Genomic DNA, 20,898 nt, shown 5'->3' on the forward strand with positions numbered 1-20,898 from the left:
CTACAGCTGCGGAGACCCTCCCGCTACCCCTGAGTTGCGGGGGCGCGGGTGGGGTGGGGCTCCCGGAACCGCGCGGCCCCCGCTCTCCCCCCGCAGCCCCGGGCCCGCGGCCGGATCCGCGCCTGGTTTTGGGCGCAGCCGCGCGGCCCCCTCCCCCGCGCGCATCTCCCCGCCCCCCGCCCCCTCCCCGCCGCTCTCGGGGAGCCGGGGCCGCGGGCTCCTCCTCCCGCAGCCGCATCTGGGGCGCCGCGCCGGCCGGAGGAGAGGCATGGGGCGCCCGCGGGCCGGGGCCGGGGCCGGGGCCGGGGCCTAGGCGGGCGGACCTGCGAGCGAACCGGGCGGCGGCGGCGGCGGCGGCGGCGCAGCGCAGCGGCCGAGCGGGCCGGAGGCGGCCAAGGCGCCCGGCGCAGGTGAGGGCGCGGGGGTGGCGCGCGGTGGCCCCGACCCCCTTTCCCGATCCAGCGCGCCCGGTCCCTCGGCAGGACCCCCAATCCGGGTCTCCTCCCAACACCTCCCTGGGCCGGGGGCGGTGCTGGCGCAGAGAAGCCCCCTCCCCCTGCCGGGTGCGTCCTCCGAGCCCCAGTCCAGGGGCGGCTTGCGGCCGGTGAGCCCGCTTCCCTGGGTGGGATCGCCCCATTCAGGGCTCTCCGACCCTCGAGCCGGGGGCGGCGGCGCTGGGGCCTGGAGTCCCTGTCCAGGGCCGGACCCCCCATCCGGCCCTTCTTTCCGCGGACTCCCGGGTGTCAAGGGGCTGTCAAAGCTGAAGAGCCCCCTCCTCAGGCCCGCCCCTCCATCCGCAGGGCGGCCTGGGGGCAGGGAGACCCCTCCCCTGCCCGGCCAACCTTGCAGCTAGGGAGAGCGACGGCTCTGCCGGCCAGCGGGCTTTCCTCCATCCTGCCCAGCTGCCGCGGATCCCGCCTCGTCGCCTCGGAGCTGCCCCACAGCTCCCCCCTTGCGAACGCTTTCCCCGGACCTGGCATCTGGGGAGGGGGCGGGGGCAGCCCCCCTCCCCGTGCTGCATAGCGCCCCCTCCGTGTTTGCGTACCCGGGAGGGGCCTGGCCGGCTGACCGGGGCACCTGGGCTGGGGGTGGGGGGGTGCTCACATGGCTACAGGAGGCCCCCACGTGCGGCGCCCCGCGGCAAAAGGGGTTCGCATTCAGAGCCGGTGGCGGATGGACCAGGTGGCTGCGGAGGCCAGCTGGGTCCAGATGTGCCGGCTCTGCTGGGAGGGGACATATGGTACCTGGACATGCGATGGCCCCTTGGCCTCTTTGGGTTGAACCTGCTGCCTCCGCTCCCTCTTCATCCCTCCATCCCTCTAACCCCCCATCCTTCTTTCTCCGCTAGCTCCCCTCGTTCATGCTGCCTCTGTTGCAGAGAGGTGCTGTCAGACTGTTGTGGGAAAAAATGAAATGGAGGAGGGTTGTGGGTTGGTGAAGGCCAGTTGTGTGTGGGTTGCTGGAGGATGGTGAGCCCCAAGCTTGGAGGGCAGTGCTGGTAGGGGTTCCCAGCACCCCCACCTGCCTGAAAGTAGAAATGACAGAGGGGGAAGGGGCTGCGGTCCCAGCCTCAAGGGAGACTGGACTGTCCTGCCACTACTCCACTGTACTTCCTCTGGGGACATGTGAGGGTCCTGGACCTTCTGCCTCTGTGCCTTCACTTGTAGGAGGGACTATGTTTTCTGCCAGCCTGGAGGTGGTGGCAATAGGTTGTACAGTACCGGTTTCAAATGCCCGCTGGAGGAGCCCCGTAGAATTCTGCCTCTCCTCTGATGGCCACCTCTCCCTTACCTTCTCTGCTAGAGGGAACTGTAGGCTCCCCAGTCTCAGGTGGCCTGAGGGGCCTGAGCCAGAATCCAGTGGGCAGCAGCACTGGGTGGGGCCACAGGGCTGGTACCCTGGCTGATTGGTTAGAGGGTGTTGGGAGCCACTTCCAGGCCCCAGATTCTGAGTGTGTTCCCAGCAGTTTCTGGCCATGCTTGCTGTGCACGTGGGGCAGGTGTATGTGCGTGTGCCTGCGCTGTGGCAGGAGTAGGCCAGGGCTCCTTGGTCCTCCTGGAGCTAGGAAATGGCAGCTCAACTTCTGTGAGTGTGTCTGGTATGTAGTGTCCATGGTGCCCTCCCTCCTTCATCCATCAGAGGTCCAGGGAGGCTGGATTCTGTGCTGGGAACTGTGGGCAGGGCCCAGACTAAAGACAAAGCATGGAGTACCAGGGTCTGAAGGCTAAGTTGTGTGGGACCTGGAGAGGCATCCAGCTGGTGCCAGCCTTGCGCTGGAGAGGTAGGTCTGAGGGTTGTGCCCCAGGTCTGAGACTGCGTGGTCTGACTGCTGAGATGGTGTTTTTGAAGGAAGACTGTGCAGTGCTTGGGAACTGAGGATAGAATGTGTACTTTAGAGCTTTCAGACGACTCAGTGACGTATCAAGCGAATCAGGGGCACTCACTGACATCTCATTAGGTTTCTATGCAGTTTATGGGCTGATGGCTTCATAAATGCCAGTGTTTCTACATACCAAGCCAGGGTATCCGGGATACTTTATGTGACTGAGCGCAGGTGGTCTCTACCCTCCCATACATCTTTGGTTGATGGAGGTTCATTCATTCAAAAAAGCATTAAATAATAGCGTTCTCTGACTCCTGTGTATTTAAATACTTCCGTTTAAACATTCCGAAATGTGAATTAATAAAATCTTGAGTTCAGATTTCCTTTTTTTAAGAAAGTACAGTAAGTGCCCACAACTCCCATGATAAAGCCCAGACTCCTCCCCTAGTAGCTGTCTCTTGAGCTACATCTTGATTACCCCACCCCACAACACCAACACTTTTGGCTCTGGTCTCTCTGGCCTGCTTTTAGTTCCTGGAACAGACCACGCACCTTCCAGCCTCAGGGCCTTTGATTATGCTGGTTCCTCTCCCTGAACACCCCTCCCACTTGCCTGTATAACTGATACTCATCAACCAGGCCTCAACTTCAGCATCACTTCCAGAAGAAAACCTTCCTTGATGCCCACACCAGGTTGTGTCCCTATCACATCTCCACAGCCCTGAGGCCTCTGCCTTCACTGCCTCAGATGCAGTTCCTTCTTGGATGAATCTTGGTGTGGTTGATGTGGGAAGGGGCAGAGTCCCACCTTCATGCCATTCCCCTGTGTGGAGGACAAGTCTCAGCGTCCTGTAGGCACTTAGTCTATTTCTTTTGTTTGAATGAGTGGATGAGCACAGTGTGGGCCCATGTTAGGGTGGGTCAGTGGGCATGGTGGGAGACAACCAGGCCCAGTTGCCTGCGTGATGCTCCTTGTGGGTTCCTGCCTCCAGCAGGCTTCGTGAATGCAGAGGCATTTAATCAGGACCCATGGGAGTTCCAGGCCTGTGGCCTATAAATTCCCAGTGTGTCTGAGTTGTACAGGAGGGCCAGGGGCCCAGCCCCGGCAGCTTGCACCTTCAGGGTGTGTCTGTGCCCCCTCAGGTTAGGTGCCTGCTTCCACGTTGGTTCCTTTGATCACATCACCACCTGTCTGTCCATCCCTTCTTTCGTTCACTAGGCCATGGGCTAGTTTTCCCTCCAGTTTCTCATCTTTTGTTCCTTTGGACCACCAGTGTTTCCTGGCCCACTCAGTGCTCAACCCTGTGCCAGGCTTGGGGACACAAAATCAAACTTGTGGAAGCCTGCTCTGTAAACTGCCATCTGCCAGTCCCTTCCTGGTGCGGGGGGATAGTGCTGTGGAAGTACCGGGAGTGTGCCCTGGAGAATATGCACTTGACCTGGGTTTGGAGGACTCTGAGATGTGGCAGTGGAGGGGACTGGAGAAGGCCCCTGCCAACTGTGAGAACTACATGGATAGAGGCAAGGAAACAGCTGAGTGGCCTGGGGATGGTGGGGGCCTGTGTCCTAAATAGAGGAGGAGGCCCTCCTGAGTGGACATGGGGGGCTGGTGAGGAAGGCAGGCAGTGTGCAGTTTGGGTTGGGTTCTCAGTTGGTGCCAGGACCCTGTTGCTGACTTGCTGTGTATCTTTAGATAAGGTGTGTCCTTTCTGTAAGCTCTCATCTTGGACCTGGTAATCTCAGAGGGACCTTCTGCCTTCTACTGTCTGGAGTTTGTCACCCTGAAAGTCCAGAAAGAGAGGCTTCAGGACCCCTTTTCTTTGTGAAGAACAGGCAAGGGAGGGGGCTTGGTTTGTTCTAGTAGCTTTGGTGGGTAGTATGTACAAGTGCCCAGGACTGGGGTACACAGAGCTAATGAGGCTCCTTAATTTCTTCTAACAGATAGATGACCTGTCCATTAAGGGAATGAAGGACTGACGCAGTAGGGAGCAGCCCATTAAGCAAACTTTCACTGGGCACCTTTTGGGAAAAGCTATCACTGAGGAGGGACCTCCTGTGTGTAGAACCAAAGACAAGCCCACCTCTGCTTCATCAGACTCCCCTGGGGGGCCTTTGAGACTGGTGTGACTGGCTTTCTTTTGTTGTGACCTATGGGTGAGGGTTTGCCCATTCATTTCCTACACCCCTTCCACTCCAGTCCCCTGGCAGCTACCCCAGGCCAAGACCAAAGACTTTTAGCACTCTACAGTTTGCACAACCCATTTAATCCTTGAATTTTCTAGCCACCCCCTGGGGGTAGGAATGAAAAGGGGTATTATCTCCATTGACAGATGAGGAAACTGAGGCTTGGAGAGATGGGCAACTGCCCAACGTCACTTAGAGACTTGGGGGTGGACCTACAGGCCAGGAGGCCCGATCACTGGACCATGGGGAGTGGCCATCATGTCAGGGTCTCTGTCTTTCTGGTGGCACATCACTTCCTGAGCCAAGGAATGGGGCCCCAGATCCTTCTGTGCTGGGTTTCGCAACGCCGCCTCCTCCCCGCCGAGCTGTCTGACGTGGCCTTTTCAAAAACCCAAAATGAATGGAAGCACATTTTGTTTGGAGAATTTTGCTACACCCCTCACCAGGGCTGGTTGCAAAACCAGGCTTGGGGATCCCTGCTGACATTGTTGATGATGATGTGATGATGATGATGATGATGATGATGATGATGATATTGGCTAACATTTTTTAATCCTTCCATTCAACAGAATATTGATTATCTTCCAGGCCCATGGATGCTTCTGGGCCCTTTCTTTACTGAGCTCTGACTCCAAGCTCCTTACATCTAACCCATCTACCAGTCCCCTATTATTATTAGTTCCATTTTATAGATGAGGAAACTGGGGCATAGAGGCTTTAGTAAGTAAGGCCACACTCTGGGGAAGCAGTGGTACCAGAGTCCAAGTCACTGAGAGTTTAGAGTCTGATCTTAGCTGTGTGTTCTGGGGACTCTGAAGTTCCCATTTGTTCACCAGCAAATGATAGGTGAGGCAGGTGGAGGGTGGATGTCAGACCCAGTTCTGGCTTTGGGGAACCTGGTCATACACACTGGAGGTGGAACTCAGTATAGGCTGAGCAAGCATCCCCAAAGAACCGCTGGAATCAAGTGGCCACTGTCAGTAGCCATTCCTCCCTGTCCTGCTAAAAGCTGTGTTTTAACTGTGAGGTTCATGGTCACTGAACTGGGTGTTAGTAAGGGGAGCCCTGCAGCCTCTCCCCTAGTTCTCTGCTCCACAGCAGCGTACAGTTCTGCTAAGCTGTCAGGCTGCCTAGGGAGGTGGCAGGGGTGGGAGAACTGACCACACTGACAGCCTGTTCCAGAAGGAAAACACAGCATTTGGCTTCTGGGACCAGCGAAGGGGCAGATGCCTCCCCTCACGCACAGTGCAGCAGGCTCCACGTGCAGTCATGGGTGTACATGCCCCGGAGAAGGCCACGGAGCAGGCGAGCAAATGCTGCGTTTGTATTCCCATCTGGTGTAAGAAGGCCTTTGCTGGTGACCCATCTCCAGAAGTTGGTATCACAAATGATTAGAGGGACATTTGGCACACAAGGGGGTCATTTTGAAAAAGCACACAATGGGAGTGGGTTCTTTGACGATGTAGAAATGGGGCAGGCATCCTGATATATACATGGAGTACGGAGCTTATTAAGGCACTATTTAAGTACCTGCTGTGTACCTAGTGCTTCACTGGGCCCTAGACAAGGAATCAGAATATGTCCTGATGGTTTGGGAGGCAGTGGGACTCTGTAGACCCCAGGTCCTGGGCTGGGGGTTGAGCACTTAACTTCTGGATCCAGGTGTTTTTCTTTCTACAGTGACAGTTGAGCCCATGGTGACAGATGTGAGTCTCAGAGGCTTTTTCTTTGCAGCTGGCAGGTGGTGGGTACTGGGTACTTGGGGGATCATAACAAGGATAGTGGGCTGCTGTGTATCGCTGAGGGCTACACCTCTCTGGGCCTCATGGTCTCCATTTCTTTGGAGGGAGTGTGATGGGACTGGTCTTGAGGCTCTCGCTGCTCAGTCCTGTGGAACTTAGGTGTGAACTGATCTGGGCTTCCTTCTGGGAGGTGTCAGGGAGTCCTCACTGTCCTCATCCCTGGCTTCCCTGCCGCCCTCTGCCCCAACCCTGTCAGAGGGAAGGAGGGAGGGAGCCCTTCCTTCCGCCCACTGCAGTCTGACTGGGCGCGGTGATGGTGACGCAGCCACTGAGGACTCTGGAGTGCAGCTTGGAAACGGGGATCCGGGTTTGCTGAAGACAGGGGGAAAGGTTCTTCCCACCACCCCCAGCTGCCTGCCTGCCTTCTTCCTCCGGCTGCTGCCAAGCCCTGGCACTGCCTCTGCTCTGCGAGATCCACTTGGGGTTGGAGCTTGGGCTAGAGGCTCAACTTGCCAGGGCCTTGCTGGGTGCCCCTGGCCTGCTGCTGGCCTTTGCTGGACAGTGTGCACTGTGAGGGCCTGGGCCCTGGGAGTCTGTGGCCGACCAGGCAGCTATGCAGTGCCGGCTCTGGAGGGCCACCTACCTGAACTTGGCCTGCTGTTGGGGGAACTGGATTGAGCATGGCTTCAGGGCCCTCTGCCTCTTGTGTTTTCAGTGTGCAGCCCACAGTGAGGGAGCGAGGTGCTGTGTCCATCTCAGGTTTGCGTCTGAGGAAATGAAGGCTGCACAGCTGGGGTGGCGGAGCTAGACTTGAACCCAGGTGTGTGCGAGTTGGGCATTTGGACAAGAAGGCCAGCTGGGCAACTGAGTCTCCCTGTGCCCTCTCTAGTTCTCATTTCCCGTGTGTATTGGGAGTGGGGCTGTGGTGTGGCGCTCCCTGCCACCTCTGGACCCCGTTGTCATCGGGCTCTGCTGGCATTTTTTGAGCCTCCTCGCCCAACCTCCATTCCTATCCTCGAAATCAAAACAGGTGTGACCGCAGGCAGGGAGGTGTTGGCATCTCACGCCTCCTCCCAAGACCTGCCACCTCTGGTGTGAGGAATTCCTGGAGGATTGAGTGCATTTAGGGTGTTCCAGGGATAGCCGGGGCAGGGCAGAGGCAGGGTGGTTCTAGAAAGCCTGGGGTCTTGGCTAGCCACGGACCAGGCCCATCTCAGCCTGTGTACAGGGCTGACCCTCCTATGTGTGGTTCACTAGGTGTGGACAGAGAGGTAGGACTGTCCCCTGGCTCCTTTATGTCCCTGTGTGGGGGCATGGAGGTATGTGGTATGTGTGTGTGGGGGGTGTATGTGTGTGCTTAGTGTGTGTATGGTGTGGGGGTATGTGAATGGTGTGTGTGTGTGTGTGTGTGTGTGTGTGTGCGCGCGCGCGCGCGCGCGTGTGTGGACATCATCCCCACTCAGGCCAGGCTTTGGGTATATTGTCAGATCCTCTCAACACTGAGACGTGGATAATGTAGACATCGTCATCCCTCGGGGCCTACCTTCTCTACCTCCCTTTCTTCCAAGGATTCATATAGCAAACACATGTCAAATGCCTGCTTTGAGCCCAGAGCAGACACTGGGCACACATCAGTGAACGAGCTTCTGGTCCCTGCCCTGTGGAACCTCGATCTCTGGGGAGGTCTGCAGTCGTTACATAACCTCCCAGATGAGCGTGAACTCACGTCAGTGACAGGCGCTGCTATCACAGAGACCTAGGAGGAGACTTTAGCTAGTCTTGGGGGTCAGGGAGGACTGCCCTCAGGAGGTGACCTGGGGCAGAGACCTGAGAGTGGCAAGGAGTTAAGAGGGTGGGACAGCTGGTACAGAAGCCATGGGGCAGCATGGGGAGCTGAGGGTCACAAGCTTGGAGAAGGCAAGGAGGAGCTCAGTGTGAGGAGGGCTGGGTGACATGGCCTACTAGCCTACACGGTGGACTGCTGATGTGTGAGGAATCTGAGGCTCAGAGAGGTGAAGCGTCTGACCCAGGTAGGGCTGGGGACTTGGCTGGATCCTGAAGGGCTCCTGGATGGTTCACCCATCCTGTTACTAGGATGGTCCTTGACCATCACTGAGGCCAAGCAGGACATTTGGGCAGTTTTCCTGACGTCCTGCAGCAAATTGGAGTGGAGTTGAATCTCCCCTTCCAGCTCTCAGCCTCCCCCTGCGTGGGGGACATAAACTAGGGAGCCACAGAAGGCTCTAGAGCAGAGAAGGTCCACAGTGCTCTCCTGGCCTGCCACTGCCAGCCTTCCCGGCACTGGCATCGAGTGTTGGCTGCCTGCCCACTGCAAAGGCCAGAGCTGACTGACCCCTGCTAACCCAGTCTGCTGCCTCCCTCTGCTGACGCCGGCCAGGGCAAGGGCTAAGGCAGTGGGCAGCCTGGGAGGGGGAAGTAGAGATAGGGGACACCCATCCCAAGGTTTCCAGGAACCGTTTTCAAGGTTGTGTTTGATAAATGACAAGGTCCTCCCTGAAGGCCAGCAGGTAGAAGCGGCCTCCTATCTGGAGCCCTGGGGCTGGGGCTGGGGATTTACAACGAAGTGGAAGCCGGGCTCCTCCCCCTCTCCATGTCCCTTCTCGAGCATCTTTTGGCTCCAGCCGTCATGGCCTCTGGCCAAGATGCCTTCCAGCCTCCTACCCAGTCTCCTGCTTCTGTGTCCTCCACACACAGGCAAAGGGATTGATCCAGAAACCACACTGGCTGCTTCCACCTGTCTGGCCCAGAGCCCTTGGTGAGGCAGCTGGTTCTCCATCGCCTGCTCTGCACCTCTGTGCCCCTTCTGCTGCTCTGCATCATGCCCAACCTGCAGCTCCATGAAATGCCTTGGGATTTCCAGGATGATCCATTTTTCCTGACCTCCAGTCTCTGCCTCCCTTGGCCTGGCAGACCTTTCCCGAGTTGTCACTGGTTAACTCCTATTTGTCATTTAAGGCTGGGTTCAGGCCTCCCCATTCCAGGAGCCCTGCTCTCCCCTTCCACTGGGTCTCCTCACCCCTGCAGACTGGATTGTGAGGGTATCCCAGCAGGCAGGGATTCTCTGGGGCAGGACCAGTCTGATGCCAGTGGTACCCAGTATGACTTGGCACAGTAGGTGCACAGTCAGGAGTGGTACCTGAGCACTTTTGAGCCTGGTGGTCCATAAAAGTGAGAAGTAGAAGGTAGCTCCAGGTGAGGCTGTCCCTCAGTGTGCTCTTGAGCCTCCCAGAGGGTTCACAAGGCAGGTGCCTCCTGAAGCCCATGCTGGTACATCCATTGTAGGTCCCCTCTCCTCTCCTCCCCAGTTCCAGGAGCAGGGGCCTACTTTGGGGCCACTTTCTCACCTGGACCTGGCTATAGGGTACCTGGGCTGTCTTTCCAAGCTGGGCAAAAAGCTCAACAGCTGGAAAATCTGTTTTCAGGAAAGGGATACATTTCTTGTCCTTTTAGCCTCAGAAATGTTGGGGTCTGTCTGATCCTGCAGCTGATACAGATCCCTGCTGTGTGCTAGAGAGGACTGGAGGCAAATAATAATCTTCACCCCCAAAGGGCAGCTGGAAGAATCTGCTGAAGACTGACAGGGGATGCCTGTACTTGGTGCTGGTGCACAGTAAGCTCTGTGGGTCAGATCTGTCCATGTGTCTGTCCACAGTCACAAGGAGCAGCCTCCAGTGATGGTGGGGTAGGCTTCTCTGGACAGAGCAGGGGTCCTGGAGGAAGGGAAGGTGACCCTTCCTGGCCTGGCCTAGAGTCCACACCCTCAGGAAGCATCTGCCAGCTCTGGTTCCCTTCTGCCCATTTCTGGGCTCCCTTCTCTATTAGTTGTCTATTATTGTGGAACAAATGACCCTTCAAGCTGGTGGCTTAAAGCAATAATGAACACTTCATTCTCTCTCACAAACAGTGTGCTTCCAGGAGGACTTCAGGGAACTCCAATTTAGACCCCTCACGGCCTTATCAGGCAGAATGACATAGGCTGACACCAGGTGATGCTGGGGTCAGAGTGTAACAGCAGCTGTCTTTCTAGTATGCTCATTCTCTGAACAGGAGGGGCCACTGGCCTCAGGAGGGGAAACAAAGAGGAGAGAGGAAGAGTGACTCTTGAGGTTACCCAGTTGCAGCTGGCAGAGCTGAGGTGTGAGTCCAGACAGCCTGTGCTCAGGGCCCAGCCCTGTCGTGAGGCTATTTTAAAATGAGGTGTTCATAGCAGTGAGCATTTATGTCCAGCTGTTTTAATGGGCAAGTTTTTTTTCTTCTGATTTTTGTCTTTAGGTAAAAGAGCAAATCTAAGTGGAAAGGTGGTATCTTCCTCAGCTCCAAAGACCCCGGAAAGCCACTGGTTGGGCCTCCCTGGGTGGCCACCAATGAACTTGTCCACTCTTCCAAACCAGTATTCTTTCTGCTGTCCCACAGCATAGGATCCCTGGAAGAACTTGGAGAAGCTGAAGAGAATTCTTACTATCAGGGTCCTTAGGAAGCCTGGGGCCAGGGACCTTGGACTTCGCTGTGCCCAGCCTCCATGGGACTCTGTAGAGTTGCTTTCCTCTTTGTGTCCCCTCCCTCCTCTGCTGGCCTGGTTTGCACATGGCCCACTTTCCAGGAAGCTGTTTTGGGGTGGGAGGTCAGCAGTGGGAACCGTATTGAACGGACCCAGGCTCAGCACTCTCCCTTGGCACTGTGTTGAGGCTTCTGCAAGGAAAGGTGGCTATGGGGCCGTTGGCCGGGGCTCTGGTTCTCCCAGTTCTGCAGGCCTGATTTGTGCCCCCTACCCCTCCCTGCACATCCTGCTTTGGGGAGCAGATATATTTAGATGAAATGCTCTGTTCTGAACAGATTCTGTGTCGACTGTACTCATCAGGGCTGGGGGAGGCAGGGCGGTAAGCAGCCACACCTGGAGCCTGGAGTCTCAGGCTGCCAGGGATCTTCAGGGGCTGTTAGAGGGGACACCAGTGAGACAAGTGGCAGGTGTGGGGGTGGCCCTCTGCTGACACTCTCCCTCTCCCCTAAGGCCACAGCTCTCTGACCCTTTACCACCAAGTTATAGCCAAACTCGCTCATTTGTTCCCCACCTACCCGCCGCCTGCTGAGCTCCCCAGTCCTCTCTCCCTTGTGTGGTCAGTTGGCAAATGAAGATTTGTGTCTGCTCTGGGCCAGGCTCTTGCTGGATGCTGAGGACATGGGACATGGCCACATCACAGACAAGAGAGGAACCAAAGACATCTAAGATGTTAGAAAACCTGTTGGGATAGCAGGAAATCTGTAGGCAAGGGACACTCAGATTGAGGAGATGATCAGGGAAGGTTTCTTTGAGGAGGATGAGTGATCCAGGCCGAGATGTGGGTTAAGGCAAGAGCCAGCACCTGGAGACAGCGAGGCATCTGGGCAGAGGAAGCAGCGTGCACAGGCCTGGAGTCGAGGGAGGCCCTGGCTGCGAGTGGCGGGGTGGAGCACAGGAAGGTAGGCAGGGATTGGGTCTGGCAGAACCTCGTGTGTTAGGCGGAGGTCCTTGTCCACCCGCCCCTGGCACTGAAGAACTGTGGGCAAGTTTTCAGTAGGGCCATGGCTGGGTCAGTTGTGATTGGGGTGGCCAGTCATTGGTTCCACACACTGCTCGCCAAGCTGCCCAGGCTCCCACAGCAGATGCACCGTGCCCCGTCCGGGTGGGAATCAGAAATAGCTCACACGTGCTCAGTGCTTGGTGAAGCAGCTCCCCCTCCTCAGCGCATTTCATCTGTGCCTGCCAGAGTCAAGGACGGCTCATTGCTTGAGAGCTGGGTGACCTTCTCTCTCCCATTTATTAATACAGCGCCTACTGGGGCTGTAGGCCAACCCAGGAGAGGGTGTGCAGGGAGGGGCAGGAAAGGTAGCAGATCTGTGTCTCCTAGATGAGAGAACCACTGGGGGTTTGGAAAATGATGCCTGCCTACCAGAACAATATCCAACAAAAGTATAAAAATCAGCATGAAAATCCCCTGGCATCCACCGCTTCTGTGACTACATATTCACGTCAGCCTTCTAGACATATCTTCAAGTCAGCCTGCCCTGGCAGATGCATTCCTTCATTCAACAAATATGTCTTGGGTGCCCACTCTGTGCCAGGACCTGTAGTGGGCAGAGGAAGCATGGCTCTGATAGATGATGCTCCTTAGGGAACTCAAAAGCAGCTAAGACAGTGATCAGGCCTATGGAGGAAGGTGGCAGAAACCTTGGGCCCTGACTTGGGATCAGGAAGGCTTCCTGGAGGAGATGGCACCCTAGCACTAAAGCTTAGAGATGAGAAGGAGCCCCACAAAGAGGATCTGAAAGAAGCGATCCTGACAAAGAATCTCAGTGTGCAAACTGTGGAGTGAGGGAGGCAGTATTTTCAGGGAAGATAAAGGAAGATGGCGAGGCTGGGGTGTTGGGGTAAAGAGGAGATGAAGCATCAGGTGGTGGCAAGGACCAGACCAAATGGGGCCTTGTGGACTGTGGTCGGTGCTTTAGAATTTACCTAAGACTGTGGGCTCTAGTGCTGGAAAGCCTGGGTTCAAATCCAAGTGTTACACTGATTAGCTGGTTGACTTCAGTCAAATTACCTGGGTTCTCTGTGCCTCAGTCTCCTCATCTGGAAAGTGGGGTCATTGATGTACTCTACCTCATGAGACCATTGCGGAGGTGAAATGATGTGATGAAGTGGTTAGGACAACACCTAACCACTAGCACACAGCAGGTGCTCGCAAATGATTGCATGTGTGCTTCTGAAGTCATCTGCAGACAGTGCAGATGTGTAGATGATTTTGCATAAGCAGGCTCCTGTTAGTCCTGTTTGTCTGCAGCTCCTTTTGCTTCTGACCATCTTTCTGAGTCAGTGACCCTGGGGTATTATATTTGAGATTTGTGAACTGAGATGTAATGAGTGTTGTGGAGGGCATTTCTTTTAAGTTGTATAGTCCAGCCTGATGTCACCGTCACTCAGATCAGGATGTCAGACATTTGAGCTCCCCTGGAAAGCTCCATTTTTCCTTCTCCAGTGACTCCCCACCCCCAGCCCCATAGACAACCAGTGTTTTGACTTCTAAACCCATAGCTCAGTTTTATCTGTCCTGGACCTTCAGATCAACGGAATCATACAGAATGTTCCTTTCTGTTTCTGGCTGCTTTTATTCATTTTGTCAGTGAGATCCATCACTGTTGTTGTGTGGATTGGTAATTCACTCCTTTGCATTGCTGCCACTCTTCCACTGAGTGGAATATTATATCCACTTTATACTTTATACACACTTTATGCATTCTTCTGTTGATAGACATTTAGATTTTTTCCAGTTTTTTTAAATTATATGGCTAGTATTACTTTTTTTGGGGGGGGGGGTACTGGGGATTGAACCCAGGAGCTTGTGCTTGCAAGGCAAGCACTCTACCAACTGAGCTATATCCCCAGCCCCTAGTATTACTTTGAACTTTCTAACAGATGTCTTTTAGGAAACTTACAAAGTGATACAACCAGGAGATCTGGATCACAGAGGATGAACATTTTCAGCTTTAGTAGATACCGTGAAAAACTCTTCCAAAATGGTTGTACCAGTTTACGTTCCCCCCGGCAGAGTGTAGGAGTCTCTCCACATCCTCCCCAATACCCCCCACTCCAGGGCATTCCATTTTTTTTTTTTTTTTTTTTTTTTTTTTTTAGTTGTAATGGACACAATACCTTTATTTTATTTATTTATTTCTATGTGGTGCTAAGGATCAAACCCAGTGCCTCACACATGGTAGGCAAGCGCTCCACCACTGAGCCACAACCGCAGCTCCACTCTAGGGGGCATTTCTAACCATTGCAGAGACTACCACTAGCCAGACAACCTCAAACCAGGTCCTAAATGATGGGCATTTAAGTTGTTCCCAAATTTTACATGATTTAAAAAACAATAAGAAAATAAATAAATCAGTGAGACAAAATAAATTAAAAATAAACAATGGCTGAGGTTGTGGCTCAGTGTTAGAGCTCTTGCTTAGCACATGTGAGGCACTGGGTTCGATCCTTAGCACCAGCACCATATAAAAATAAGATAATATTGTGTTCATCTACAACTAAATATATATATATAATAAATATTATTATATATGTATATGTATGTGTGTGTGTGTATATATATATATATATATATATATATATATATATATATATATATATATATAAAATAAACAATGGCAGTAACCAAGATATACTTCTGTACTTCACTGGGTGAATGGATAAACAAACTGTGGTACATCCATACGATGGATTTTTTTTCTTTGGTGATTAAAAAAAAGAAGCTATCAAAACTGAAAAAAAAAAAAATTGAAAAAGCCTTTTACCCAATTACTAAGTGAAAGAAACCACTTTAAAACAACTACAGACTACCTGTATGTGACATTCTGCAAAAGGCAAAACTTTAGAGACTGTAAAGATCAGTGGTTTCCAGGGGTAGGGAAAGGGGAAGGAGGATGAATAGGTGGAACACCAAAGATTTTTAGGGCCGCGAAGCTATTCTATGATACTATAACAGTGTGGATATGACATTATACACTTGTAAAATATGTCCAAATAGTTATGCCTATAATTATTTCAAAACCTATAGAATGTACCACACAAAGAATGCTTGCTAGTGTAAGCTGTGGAGTTCAGTTAATAACAATGCATCAATATTGGTTCATCAATTTTTTTTGGGGGGGGGGCAGTGCTGGGGATTGAACCCAGGACCTTGTGCTTGCGAGGCAAGTACTTTACCAACTGAGCTATATCCCCAGCCCTGGTTCATCAATTTTTAACAAATGTACCACACTAATGCAAGATGTTAGTAATAGTGGCAACTCTAAGAGAAAGGACTGGAGGTACATGTGAACCCTATATGCTTTCTGCTCACTTTTTCTGTACACCTAAAATTACTCTAAAATCTATTAATTTAAGAATAAATAAAAATAAAGTATAAAGCTATTAAAATGGAAAAAGACAAAACCAAAAATCACTAGTAGTGTCTGCTCTGGTATGGGGGGATATTTCCTATGGGTCACTTTCTCTGGAGATTTCTTCCTTTTTCATGGTGGAAATGACACTCCAAGAATACTTTTGTGTCTCCTTCCTGTTCCTTCCCTCCCTGCTCTTATGGCGGAAACACATCCCTCTTCCTAAATATAGTGTTTAGTGGCGCCCTCGAGGGAGAGGCAATTTAATTTTGATGATGGAATGGGAGCTGTTGTGTTTGGGAAAAACTGGATATTGATAAAGTAATGGAATCGCAGGATCTCAGATATGGGTGTGACATTGTAGCAGAAATGATTTAGAATCACATCATCTTACTGGTACAAACGCATCTCAGCATCTCAGTATAGTTATCTTCAAGTGACAGAATGAGGTGTGTTTACATTCTGGAAATAAATGATTATGGATCTTTGAACAGATGAGTCTTAAAATTTCAAGACAATTTTAGAATCTCTGAGTTAAAAGAGCCAGTGAAGGTACGCTAGTTTAATCTGTTTCCCCCCAGTATACCTTGATTTATTTTCCTTTCTTAAAAACAGTTTTTATTGAGATATAATTGGCATACAATAAATCGCACCATATTTCAAGTGTTCGAATTGATAAGTCTTGACAAATGTGCACACCCATGAAATCATCACCATAATCAAAATAATGGACAGATTCATCACTCCCAGAAGTTTTCTTGTGGATTTTGTAATCTCTTCTTCCTCCTCCCCCTCCTTGGCTACCCTCCCACCCCACCCTGTCCCTCGTCACCTCAAGCAAGGATTTGTTTGTGTTTCCTAGAATTCTTTATAAATGGAATCATACAATATGTTCTTTTTTCTGGCTCCTTTCACTCAGCATGATTATTTGGAGGTTCATCCCTGTTCTATCATGTATCAATAGTTCATACTTTTTTATAGTGGAGTGATATTCCATTGTATGGATGTGTCACAGTTATGCATTAATTTGTTGATGGACAGTTAGGTTTGTTTCCAATTTGGGATTATTACACACAAGTCTTCTATGAACATTTAGGCACCTGTCTTTGTACAAATGCTTTTCATTCCTTGTGGGTGGATACCCAGGAGAGGAATGGCTGAACAATAGGGCAGGTGCATCTTTAGCTGTTTAAGAAACTACCGAACTTTCCCAAGTGGCTGTACCATTTTAACATCCTGCTGTCAGTGTATGAAAGTTCTAGTTCCTCCACGTCCTCACAACGTTTGGCATAGTCAGCCTTCCTAATCTTAGGCATTCTAATAGGCGTGATGTCTCATGGTGGTGTTAGCTTTCAGTTCCGTAGTGACAAATGATATTGAGCATCTTTTCATGAGCTTGTTCACCATCTATATATCTTTCTCGGTAATGTAGCTATTTTAATCTCTTTCCTTTTTTAAAACTGGGTGGTTTGCTTTCTTAGGGCATTTTGAGGGCCCTTTTCCTAGTCTGTATATAAGTCTTTAAAGGATATATGAGTCGCAAATATTTGCAATTGCAAGTCTTTGGCTTGTCTGTCCATTTCTTTAAAAGTGCCTTAAAAGACAGATGTTTTTAACTTTGAGGAAGGCCAATTTATCAATTTGTTCTCTTATGAATTATTTGCAGTGTTTTCATATCTAAGGAGTCTGCCTAACCTAGTATTATAAAGATTTCCCTTATGTTTTTTCTTCAAGTTTTCTATTTCTACATTTCATAGGTAGAACTCTGGTCTATTTTACATTAATGGTGTATGTAGTGTGAGGTATGGGTTACATTTCAAGTGTTGCTTATAAATGTCCATTCATCCCAGCGCAGTTGTTAAAAAGCTCTGCTGGCTCTACTGTGGTGTTTTTGCTCTTTTTTGAAAAATCAGTTATCCAGGCGCTGATGGTATCGTGAGCTCTGTGGCAGAGCACATGTCTAGTGTGCGTGAGGCCCCGGGGTCCATCCCCAGCACTGAGGGAAGAAATCAATTATCCATATGTATGTAGGTCTATTTCTGTTCAATTAATCTGTTTGTTTTTGCACCAGTAATGCACTGTTTGAAATCGGACCCTCCAACTTTGTTGTTGTTGTTATTTTTGGTACTGGGGATTGAACCCACTGAGCCACATCCATAGCCCTTTCTTATTTTTTACTTTGAAACAGGGTCATGTATTATGCTATTACGCATGGCATTTAAATTTTTAAATTTCTAAATAGCTAGTAAATAGAGATAAAATTGATTTTTGTATATTGATCTTATATCCTGCTACCTTGATAGACTTTCTTTTAATTGTAGTTGCTTTTTGTCTGTGTAAATTCCACTGAATTTTCCATAAGAAGAAATATGTCATCTGCAAACAAAGATAGTTTTACTTCTTTCTTTCCAATTTGCATGTCTTTTGTTTCATTTTCTTGCTTAGGGCCTCATTAGGTTGCTGAGGCTGTCTTTGTACTTTCTATCTCCTGCCTCAGCCTCCCAGCAGCTAGCATTACAGGCATGCACCACCACACCTGGCTCCCCAACTTTGTTCTTAGTTTTCAAAGTTGTTTTGACTCTTTTAGGTCTTTTGCATTTACATATAAATTTGAAAATTAATTTATCAATTTCAAAAAATGCCTGTTGAGATTTTGATTGGGATTGATTTGCATATATAGATAAATTTGGGGAGAATGAGCTTCTTTTTGGTGCTGGGGATTGAACCCAGGGCATTTAACCACTGAGCCACATTCCCAGCCCTTTTTTGTATTTTATTTAGAGGCAGGGTCTCACTAAGTTGCTGAGGCTGCCTTTGAATTTATAGTCCTCCTGCCTCAGCCTCCTGAACCACTGGGATTACAGTCGCATACCAGCGCACCCAGCGAGAATGAGCATCTTAATAATATGGAGTCTCCTAATCCATGAAGAGTGTATCTTTCTATTTAATTTAGTTTTTTTAAAACTATCTTGCAATATTTTAGTTTTCCTTATCTAGGTCTCTCGTACCTTTTGTTGTGTTTATTCATAAGTGTTTCATATTTTTATGCTATTATGCATGGCATTTAAATTTTTAAATTTCTAAATAGCTAGTAATAGAGATAAAATTGATTTTTGTGTATTGATCTTATATCCTGCTACCTTGATAGACTTACTTTTAATTGTAGTTGCTTTTTGTCTGTGTAAATTCCACTGAATTTTCCATAAGAAGAAATATGTCATCTGCAAACAAAGATAGTTTTACTTCTTTCTTTCCAATTTGCACGTCTTTTGTTTCATTTTCTTGCCTGATTGCCCTGGTGAGACCCTCTGAAGCAGGTGGGTTGGGAGTGCTAAGTGTGGACATCCTTGCCTTGTCACTCATCTTGAGGGGAAGCATGGTCTTTTGCCACTGTGACATCAGCAGTGGGGTTTTTGTAGCTGTTCTTTATTGGCGGGGTGGGGGGGGGGGCGATTGTTGAAGAAGTTCTATTCTTAGACTGCTGAGAATTTTTAAAATCATGAATCTTGTTGGATTTTGTTAAAGGCATGTTCTGTGTCTATTGAGATGATCAGCTGTTTTTTTCTCTGTTAGTCTGACAGTATAATAATTTACATTGATTGATTTTCAAATGTGAAACTAACCTGCATTCCTAGGATGAATCTCATTTGACCATGACGTGTTGTTCTTTTAAGAAACAGTTGAATTGGATTTGCTAAAATTTGTTTAGAATTTTTGTGTCTACATTCATAAGGGATATTGATCTTAGTTTTCATTTATATATTGTTTTGTCTGGTTTTTGTATTAGGGCCCCATAACATGATGTGGAAGTATTTCTTCTTTCAGTCTTTTACAAGAATTCATGTAGAATCAATATTAATTCTTCCCAACATTTGGTGGAATCACCAATGGAGCCATCTAAGCTTTGAGTTTTCTTTGTGGGAAACTTTTTTCTTAAATTTTCATTCATGTGCAATTTCTTTGTTTTTCTTGGTAGTAATGATTATCTCATTTTTAATTAGAATTTTAATTGACAAAATTATACATATTGTTGGAGTACAATGAGATGTTTCAGTGCCTATATACATTGTATAATGAGCAAATCAGGGCAAACATATCTGTCTCCTCAAATGTTTATAACTTTTTACGATGAAGACATTTAGCATCCTTCCTTCTAGCTCTTTTGAGTTGTACAGTGTATGATTGTTATCTGTAGTCACCCTACTGTGCAATGGACCCTCAGAACTTATTTCTTATGTACAGTTCTATGTGGGAAGGGTTTTTATCTCCAAATTTAATTTCTTTGATGAATATGGAGTTATCAATATCTGTTTGTAAGAACTTTGGTAGTTTGTATCTTTCAAAAAATTTATCCAGTTATTCTAAGTGGTCAAATTTATTGCCATGAAGATGCTCATAATATTTCTTTGTTATCATCTTTTTAAAAAATAAATGCTTTATTGAGCAATAATTTACTTGCCATACAATCCACTTATTTAGAGCATACACATCACTGGTTTTTAATATACCATTGTACACGGAGTTGTTCAACTGTCACATCAGTTTTAGAACATTTTTATAACCACGGAAAGAAACGCTAGTAGCAGCCAATCCCCTTTGCTCTTTACCCCATCTCCCGCTTCCAGCCCCTGGAAACCACTTGTATACTTTGTCGTCTCTTGTTTAATCCGGATGTTTCCTTGAAATGAAATCATACAATATGTAACCTTTTGTGGCTGGCTTTTTTCACATAACAATGTTTTCAAGGTCCATTCAAGCTATAGCATATAACAGCTTCATTCCTTTTTTATTGCTAGATGGCATCCCATTGTATGACTATAACACATTTTATCTATTCTGTCCATTACTTTATGGATATTTCGATCTTATCCACCTTTTGGCTATTACGAATATGCTGCTGTGAACATGGTGTACAAGTTTTTGTGTAGACATGTTATTTTTTATTATTTTTATTAGTGTGTATCTAGGAGTGGACTTTAGTATATACTAGGAATGGACTTCTGTGGCATACGTGTAACTTTCTGAGTAACTGCCTGGCTGTTTCCAAAGCAGCCTCACCATTTTACACTTCCACAACAGCGTATGAAGTTTCCAATTTTCCCAGATCTCACCAACACTGGTTGTGGTCTCTTTTATAATAGCTATTCTAGTGCATATAAAGTGTTCATTTGGTTGTGTTTTGTTTTGTAGGAATTGAACCCAGGGGTGCTCTATCACTGAGCTACATCCCCAGCCCTTTTATTTATTTATTTTTTATTTTGAGACAGTGTCTCACTAAGTTGCTGAGGTTGGCCTTGAATTTATGATTCTCCTGCCTCAGACTCCTGAGTCAGTGGGATTACAGGCATACCCCCTGGTACCTTACCACTCATTTGGTTTCAATTTGCATTACCCAGATAGCTAATGATGTTGAACATCGTTTCATGTATTTGTTAACCATTGTATATCTTCTCTTGAAAAATGTCCATTCAAATACTTTGTCCATTTTTAAATTGAGATACTGTTTTTAATTATTGTATATTATTCATTTAAGTTGATACAACAAAATACCTTGGCTGTGTAACTTATAAATAATAGAAATTTATTGCTCATTGTTCTGGAGACCAGGAAATCCAAGATCAAGGTGCCAGCAGATTCAATATCTGATGAGGGCTCAGTCTCTGCTTCAAAAATGGTGCCTTCTTGCTATGCTTTCATATGGTGGAACAG

The 20,898-nt window shown here is 49.0% G+C and overlaps 1 protein-coding gene across 4 annotated transcripts in view; it reads left to right on the plus strand.

Annotated features, from left to right (window-relative positions):
- The first annotated feature begins 242 nt into the window (after positions 1–242).
- Positions 243–20,898, plus strand: part of DLGAP4 (DLG associated protein 4) — a 178,581-nt gene continuing 157,925 nt past the window's right edge. For 2 of the 4 annotated variants that reach the window (XM_079128146.1, XM_079128149.1), the window contains exon 1: positions 245–410. The gene's annotated coding sequence lies outside the window, so the exon portion shown is untranslated. Of the gene's footprint in view, positions 411–20,898 lie in introns of all 4 variants that reach the window. The other 2 variants (XM_079128148.1, XM_079128147.1) reach the window with 2 other exon arrangements.

This window comes from Sciurus vulgaris, assembly GCF_902686455.1.
Source record: "Sciurus vulgaris genome assembly, chromosome: 2".
Lineage (NCBI taxonomy): Eukaryota > Metazoa > Chordata > Mammalia > Rodentia > Sciuridae > Sciurus > Sciurus vulgaris.